Raw genomic sequence first — 8190 nt, forward strand, 5'->3', positions numbered from 1 at the left:
CCCTTTAAAGCACAGGAGGAAACATGACCGTGCCATGACTCCCTCAGGCTTACACTTCACTCTAATCGCCTGGGAAAACAGGAAATTGTGGTCTTGGAAAATGAAATGTTTATACTTAGGTTACATTTACACAAGAACCCCTCCACCACCTCAGCCCTGTACTTTGTTAGTTGAGTCTCCTCATCTATGAGTTATGTATCTTTGTTGATTATCTGATTGACTTTTTTTGCCACTTTTTGTTAAGTTGCACAAAACTTGTAATAAAGCTGATTTAAGGACAGTGTTCTGTCTAATTGCAGCTGCCGTGTCAAACAGCAAAATGGACGTTTATAGAGGAACTCTAGAAACAGAAGTGAAGGGATTCTGATGTGTGAGAGGCTAAAACTTTCATGCCACCTCAAAGTTTGTCAGCACAGCAATAAACCCAAAGCTCAGCTCATATATTTTACGCCTCTATGAAAGGCTGCAACTATCACAGCCACAACTGGCACATATCCAGGCATGCGCTTCCTCTCTTTCTTTGTTACTCCACCCTTCATTGCTCACTTCGGCTCTCACAGTGTATGTCTGCCGTGTCCTCAAACTGCTTGAATTTCACTCTCATTTCCCTTCTCTTCTCCGTATGAACTTCTCCTCTTGTTTTTCTCTCCGTCATCTAATAAACCTGCCTCATAGCCCATATCTCCACCCACGTCCCGAGGCTACCTGTAACACTAACTGCACAACTTCCTGATCCCTGCCATCAATCATGCTGCTCCCTTCCTTTCTACAACCATCACGCTCGCCTCAAGCCCTTACTCCCCATTTCATGGATCACGGACCTCCTGCATAACTCTCATGCAGTGGTTTGTGTGTGTGTGTACATGTTTTTTGCGTGAAGGATGAGGAACAGACAGGCACAGAGGCGTAACATGATCTCAGAACATCTTGAGTGCCACGATCTCTTTGAAGGGATGCAAATGGCAGACAGGTGAATACACCTGGAGCCCTGGGGCACCAAGTCCAACCACGCACACACATAGGCTATTCATTCCCAAATGTGATCTAATGACTTTCTTAAAATCCCAAAGTCAAGGGGCAAGTCTTTTCAGTGTCTCTTTCGCAGGATTCTCAAGTGCTGACCGTTGCACATGATGGAGACAAATAAATGTCCAGAAGCTTTTGCATTTTTCAAAACACTGCAAATACATCACAGTTGGAATTTCAAAGTCTGTGGATCTATTTCTGTAGTCTCAGTTCACTGCATGCTGGAATTACAAATGAGGAATTTCAAATGTAAAATTTTGCCCAATTTTTTAAGATGCCACAAAATGCAAAAAAAAAGTGAAGTGGAGCGGGACTGGAAAAAGAGATTTTGAAGAGAAAAAGATTTTCTGAAAAACATCAGAGGAGCGAGGTTCGGAGTTGCAGCTAGAAAAGTCATCAGAAAGCTACATTTACAAACCTTTTAGTGTGATATCATAAGCGTCTGTTTTGGCACGGGAAATGGAAACTGTGGCGTTTTTTTTTTCAGAGAAGAGTTGCTGCCTCTGTCTGTAAGTTGAAGTAAGTGATGTCTGGATAAATTTTGGTCAGGTGGTTCTTCCAGATTTGCATACAAATACAGAGACATTTTTAGCTTTGTGGGGGGAAGGGGCAGACGAGGGTTAAGTGGTTGCAATGAGTTGGTTTACCCAGCATGCCTAGATTTAGTCTATGGCGAAGGGAATAGCTATCATTAGGAACTCACCAGGCTTGCCGCCACTGCTCACTGATAATATACCAGTTTGTTGCAGTCTGCTGCATAGGAGCAGCACAGCGAGTTTGTTTGAATTTCATATAATTCACCATTAACTTCTTAAGTGTAAAGAGAGAAAAGACAAGCTCACTATGTACTCTGGCTTCTCAACAGGAGTTCTTGTATGACTGCAAAAAAATATGTTTTGTAATTTCATGGCATTTTGAAAATATTGATAGATATTTTATATTTTTTATATAGCTATTTAGATATTTTATAAATTGTATTTCAGTTCTTGTTAAGAGATCTGAAACAACCTTGCATTTAGCAGTTAACCAAATGGATTTTTGATATTCAAGTTAAGAATGAAGTGAATAGTGAATGAATGCTTTGACTTATTGCCCTTAAAAACATTCAATATACACTTTCACAATTAATGAAGCCACATTTAAGAAATACATACAAATTAAGCAGTAACCCAACATGAAAATCAACTGTTTTTTCACAGAAAGAAAGATAATCTGATTGGATCATTCAACTCAAAACCCTTTTATTTGTATTAATCATGGATTTAGATTAAAAAAGAAATTATTTTCTTTGCTGTGGTTCTTTTCATTGTCACTACACAATGTTGCAAAGGCCACTTGACTTTATTCTTCCACCAGTAATCCTATGATATGATTATTGGAGTGTCTGTTTCTTTGTTGACTTAAGCTTCTTACAACTTTTTTGACCAATCACAACATTAATCTTTTAATATTCTTCTTTATCAAGTGGCCCTGGATTCAATCATTTTACAGTGCTTCATTGTACCGAAGGCCACTAAAGCAAACTATAAAAACATTGTGAAAACTCAATTTCATGGTCTCGCACTACTGACCTAATGCCTTTTTTAAAAAAAGAAGCATTTTACATAGCTCATTTAGTTGACACTTGAAGTATAAGGGAGAACACATTAAGGGCAATATGGGGTTAAATATCCTGCCCAAGGGTGCTTTAACATGCAGACTGCGGAAATTGGTTATTGCATAGCCTGAAAGCCCTAAACATATAATTATAAGAAGAGGTAAAAAGAGAAACAATAGAACTTTATGGATGGTAAGTAATAATAATTTGAAGCTTGAAGTTTACTGCTGTCATAGACTGCAAGATAGACCGTTACTTATAATAAGTCTGTCTATTTATAGTCAAGGCCACTTGTGGTTCCACAATGAGAGCGTTGCATCTTTAGTGGTTGCATATGTAATTAGCTGTGTGTGTGTATATGAGCGTGTGAGTGTATTTGCTAAAAGGAAATGGAAGAGAAGTAGTGAGCTGTTTCCTACTCCTTAGCACCTCTCTGCTTTTGTCTCACATTTTAAGAGAGGTTCAACCTCATTGTTCAACAATAAACATGACAAAAGGGGTCTACCACAGCCCACCCCTCATACACACATGCACACAAATGGACTGATGCTCAAATGGTGCAATCTGAATTTGAATAGAGGTATACAGTATTGTGAACTGGTGAGTAAAGTGGATCATCCATTAGCAAGGACATCCTTATTTCTCCTTTAAGCAACCATTCGCTCTTTCTCCATGCTATTTTTTCCCTTTCAAGTCATGCAAGGAGATGGCAGAACAACAAAATAATGAATCTAGTGGTTGCTGAGGGTTTTTGCTTAGTCTAAATTGATTACTTTAGTATAACTAACCTGGTGTCTTTGGAGATCAACCAGGTTTTCAACACAAGGCCCAGGCCAGATTTTCCCCTGTTATAAATAACACATAATTGATATTTTAAGAAAATGTTCACTTTAAATAAATTGTTTAACTTGACATGAATGAGAAACTGTTTTCATTTCAATGTTTCAGGTTTTTTTTCAGTAGTTTTTTCTTTGTCGGAGAAAAAAAATAATCCAGAGATGTCAGTGCATCTACTCAGATGGTTCCATAATGCTATGTAATATATGGAGGAGATAATTGAGAAGAGGTCTTAAAAGAAGTGAGAAATGAATGTGAGCCATTTCCTTTTGTAGCTGTGAACCCTGCTAAAATGTCGAATGCTGAACTATGAACATGAACTTCTTCAACTATCATTTTATGTAAACTAAACTTTGAATTAGTTCTTGGTTTCCTGCTGCACATTGAACTTGCACATCACTGCATTGTTGCACATACATAATCAGACAGGATTGACTACAGAGTACAAATGTGATGCCCATGCTAAAACAAAGAGAGCAAGAACAGTTTCCTGAAGGTAAAGTAAAACTCAGGTCTCTGAGGTCACAGCTCCACCACCCATCCTACCCACTCATAAGTGCTCCTTTGCTGCTTGATAAAGCCGATTGACGCTAAATTCTGTCATGCATGTTTGAAATAGATAAATATGTCAATACAAACATAAACTAGCTGCATATGTATTGTAATTTGCACATGCACGTGGTTTCCTGAATAAGTAATATGGCAACATATTCTCACTGGTGACTGGATTAAAAACATATTTGTATTTGAGTTGTTTACCATACATGACAAGTAGTGAATATTCTAAAAAAAAAAAAAAAAGCATCTCCTGTAACAGTCACAATCAAATGTTTCAATCACATTTCTGGTGAATGAGGAACTTGTGCTTTAGGTGATTTAGGATAACATCACATTGTCAAAACACAGACTCATAGTCATTTGTTGGATATTTTCTGGCAACACAATGAAATCATTTGTGGGGAAAAAAGGAAAGTAGGGACAGAAAGGCAACAAGATGATTTTGTACAAAGGAGGAAAGAGGAATGAATTTTTCCTCTCCAGGGTAAATAGATAGCCTCATATTTTGTTGGATATTCATGCAAGGTAATTTCTCAATTTGTTTACTCATAGGGAAAAATGTATTTCTTTGTGTACATAAACTCAAAAAACTTTATCCAGAACAACTGGTTTATTCCCAGGATCCTTCATTAGCCTGCTTTCTTTTCTTTTTTTTTTACACTTTATTTAGTTTTATTGTTGTACATAATTTTCATTGTCATTTAGAATAAAGTAAAATAAAAGAATGACATAATAAAGACATTCAATACCTATATAGAATTATCTTTCTGTGAAATAAAAAGTTTCCACAGCTTTCTTTGGAACTGGACTGAAAAGTGCACAGAATTATTTGATAGAAAACAATTTAAAATTTTTTTTTTTCGATTTTCACTAGAAATCACTTGCTGTAAAACTTATAGAATAAGTTTTTGACTTAGAATAAGTTATTGACTTCTCATGAAAAAAGTCCAAGTTGGAAACCAGCTTGGTGTTTTTTTTCCCCCCAAAACCAAAAACAGATTTATCGTTTGTTTGAAAGAGCTGCGTCAATTAATCAAATCAGTGCTTGGACATGTGCTCCAGACCTTCAGAATTTCCAAAAGCCTTCAACATGTGTGAAGATGTCCAAAGAAACGTCCACTTTACTGGTAATGTGTCTCCTCCAAACTGACATTCTGTGGCTAAAATAATGTCAGGTACAGGAAAAAGCTGTTGTGTTATCTTGTCAAAGCACCGGGAGCCACACGAGAATGGCGGAACGCGTCTGCTGCCAAAGAAAACACTCTTATACTTAAATTGGGGGCTGATGACATATATTTGATGGCCGGCAATGGTTTGAACTATGAGCCTGACACTTCAAAGAGATCGGGTTTCCTCACTAGTTTATTTCCAGTTCCTTCCCGCAATGAGATTTTAGTGGTGTGAGCTTGACTGAGGGAGGAGAGGAAGGAGGAACACACACACACACACACACACACGGAGAGACTAGACACAGACACACGTACACACAAGTATGAGAGTTTAGACAGAGTGCTTGCACTTCAAACAAATGGGACTTCATCAGTGTATCTCAGTAATGGTTTCAGGCTGCCCCAGCAGCCCTAATCATTTCCAGAGGGAGACCTAGAGTGAGACATGGAGAGACAGAGCGTTTTATTTCTTTATTTATTTTAGCTTAACCCTCACTTGCAAGCATACCTTGACTAAAATAAGCAGTAAAACATTTGTAATGATATGAAAAATCTCAGCCTGCTGAGTACAGAAACAAAAAATAAAAAAAGACATTGTGAGCAGCAAATAAAGGACTGAACTTTTAATGAGGGGATAATCTGTCAAACGCTGTCAAAACGTACAACATAAATATGGCATTTTATCACTTTTGTATGAATTATAGTTGCACAGGATGCAAGGTTTAAAAGTAGTCCCACTGGGAAACATCAACCTTACAGTACTTTACATAAGTCCTGCAAACAAAAATCATGAGAGGTTGCATTAACAAAACCACATAGGACCGCTACAGATAACTGGCTGTGTGTGATTTGGAACAAACAGCGATATTTTATCTGAAGTGATCCAACTGAAGCCAAGATGTCCTTTACTTTATGTCCAAAACAAACAAGGTGTTTGCTGTCCCTTGGAAAGTTAATGTAGTGTGAATATCCAGAGCAGAATTGCTGTATTTAGAATCAAATGAAGCTGAAAAATGCCAGGTGCTGTAGACACAGAAAACAAGTCATCAGTCAGGTCAGTGCAGGCCGCAACAAAGAGAGCGATAATGTTTATGCACCTGTGGAAAAATCTTTTGTGAGAAGCACAGAGTGTTTTTCATTTTGACCAAAAAAGAAAGAGGGAATTCTTTTCACTTTCATCTTTTTTTTTAAACCAGACTGTTGGAAAGCAGAGAGGAAGGCATAAGAGAGTTCTGCAAGATTCATTGCCATCAGGGGAGTCTGTGCAGCTCAAGAAGCAGTGAATTCAACCACTTAACTCTCTGAGCACAAAGAGTGTCCTTGCGTTTTGTGGGGGGGTGGGGGGACAGACAGAGAGGCAAGAAGATGATATTGTTCGGATCAAAAACAGAGGAAAGAGGAATTTCTTTTTCATCTCAGATAACCAGGATGAATGGATGGATTGTTTCTCTGATTCAAATGGACAGATTTGAGAAAGAAGGAGAGCATGTGTGGTGACAGTTGGTCCCATCATGTGACGTCCCCTTGGCAGAGGGATCTGGGAGTGGTGGTTGGCTGGTTGTCATTGCTAGGTCACGCCTGATTGGACAGTGGTCAACGGCACAGCCACACCCCTCTGTGGGGAAGCTAATCTCTAGGTAGCAGCTTCACAAGATAGTAAAAGTGTGTGTTTGTGTGAGCATTAGGAAGCAACGGAGCTGGGAAGCATCGCCCTCAACTCATGACAATCTCAGTTTGTGGTTGCAGTGGAAACTCAAAAATATAATAAATAATACAGTATGCTCAGTAACACCAGCCTACCGTTCTGGTGTCACACACAGCGACTTCCTCCTCTTTCGCTACTGTGATCATTTCGGTCATTTCACTGTGACTTTACACCTCAAATATCTGACAAAGTACATGCTTACATGATATAATTGAAATGCAGTTTACCAACTGTGACATCTGGATGCTGTTTCAGCTGACACCCAGTTTGTGGTTACAGCTTCATCTCCTCAATGGTCAAAACACAGAGCAGGAAAAGTCTCTGCTTCCAGTGATAGATGACAGTTTAAAACCAAGATGAAGACTTAATAATTATCTTGATGCTGATTTTAATCAAATGATGATCGCAGTAAAATCTAATGCCACTTTAGCTGATGTGTTTTTGCTTGCTACTCTTTGTTTATTTAGTTTAATCCATCTTATATGTCCTCTAAAATGATTTTTTTGCCTTTTACTTTTTCTTAAGAAACTTCCTGTTACCAACAAGAAACTTCTCTTTCTCCTGACGAATGTATCGCATGAAACTGTTAGACTTCCTCACCTGTTACCATGTGCACTGAGTTTTCCTGGAACTAAAGGTTAAGTCGGAGTGCATAATTGCATATTACAAAATAATTAAGAAACCATTTTATGTTTCATGCGTGAAAATAATCTTGTGATCTCAAATTAGTAAGAAGATACGACACACACGCCCAGATGTGTGTCCTCCAGTTAAGAAGTGGAAAAAATTAAAGATTAAATAAAAAATGAAAAACGACACACTTGCACTGACTTTAAGAAGGTGAAACGTGCTTTCACATGATCATCATGTTTTGACCACTGTAGTTCACTTTAGTCAGAATTGGGGCCAAATTGCTATTTAATGCCAACAGTTAGTTTAAAATGTTGCTGCTAGGTTATGGTAACCAGTCAGCTTTGATTTTAAGATTCAGATCATCCACACTGCACTGCCCAATAGCAACAAACCTATGAGCCTGATAACACCCTTCTGCCCTCTGGAGGATTTGTGTCTATCTTTTCTTAAGACACACGATGTTTGAAGATGAAGTTTGTAAAAAACATGGTCGTTCCACTGAAATTTTACTCAAGTGAATTTCTCAAATTTGGATTAACACACAAAGATAACACGATTGAGTAAACACAGAAAAACCACAAGAGTTAACGTTTCCTCTTACTTGTTAAGAACAAGAAACAAAGCGCGCAGTACTGACAGTACTTCTCTTCATTGGCTCCCTGTTA

The sequence above is a fragment of the Leuresthes tenuis genome, unplaced genomic scaffold, assembly GCF_036924035.1.
Source record: "Leuresthes tenuis unplaced genomic scaffold, fLeuTen1.0.hap1 SCAF_18, whole genome shotgun sequence".
In the NCBI taxonomy this organism is placed as follows: domain Eukaryota; kingdom Metazoa; phylum Chordata; class Actinopteri; order Atheriniformes; family Atherinopsidae; genus Leuresthes; species Leuresthes tenuis.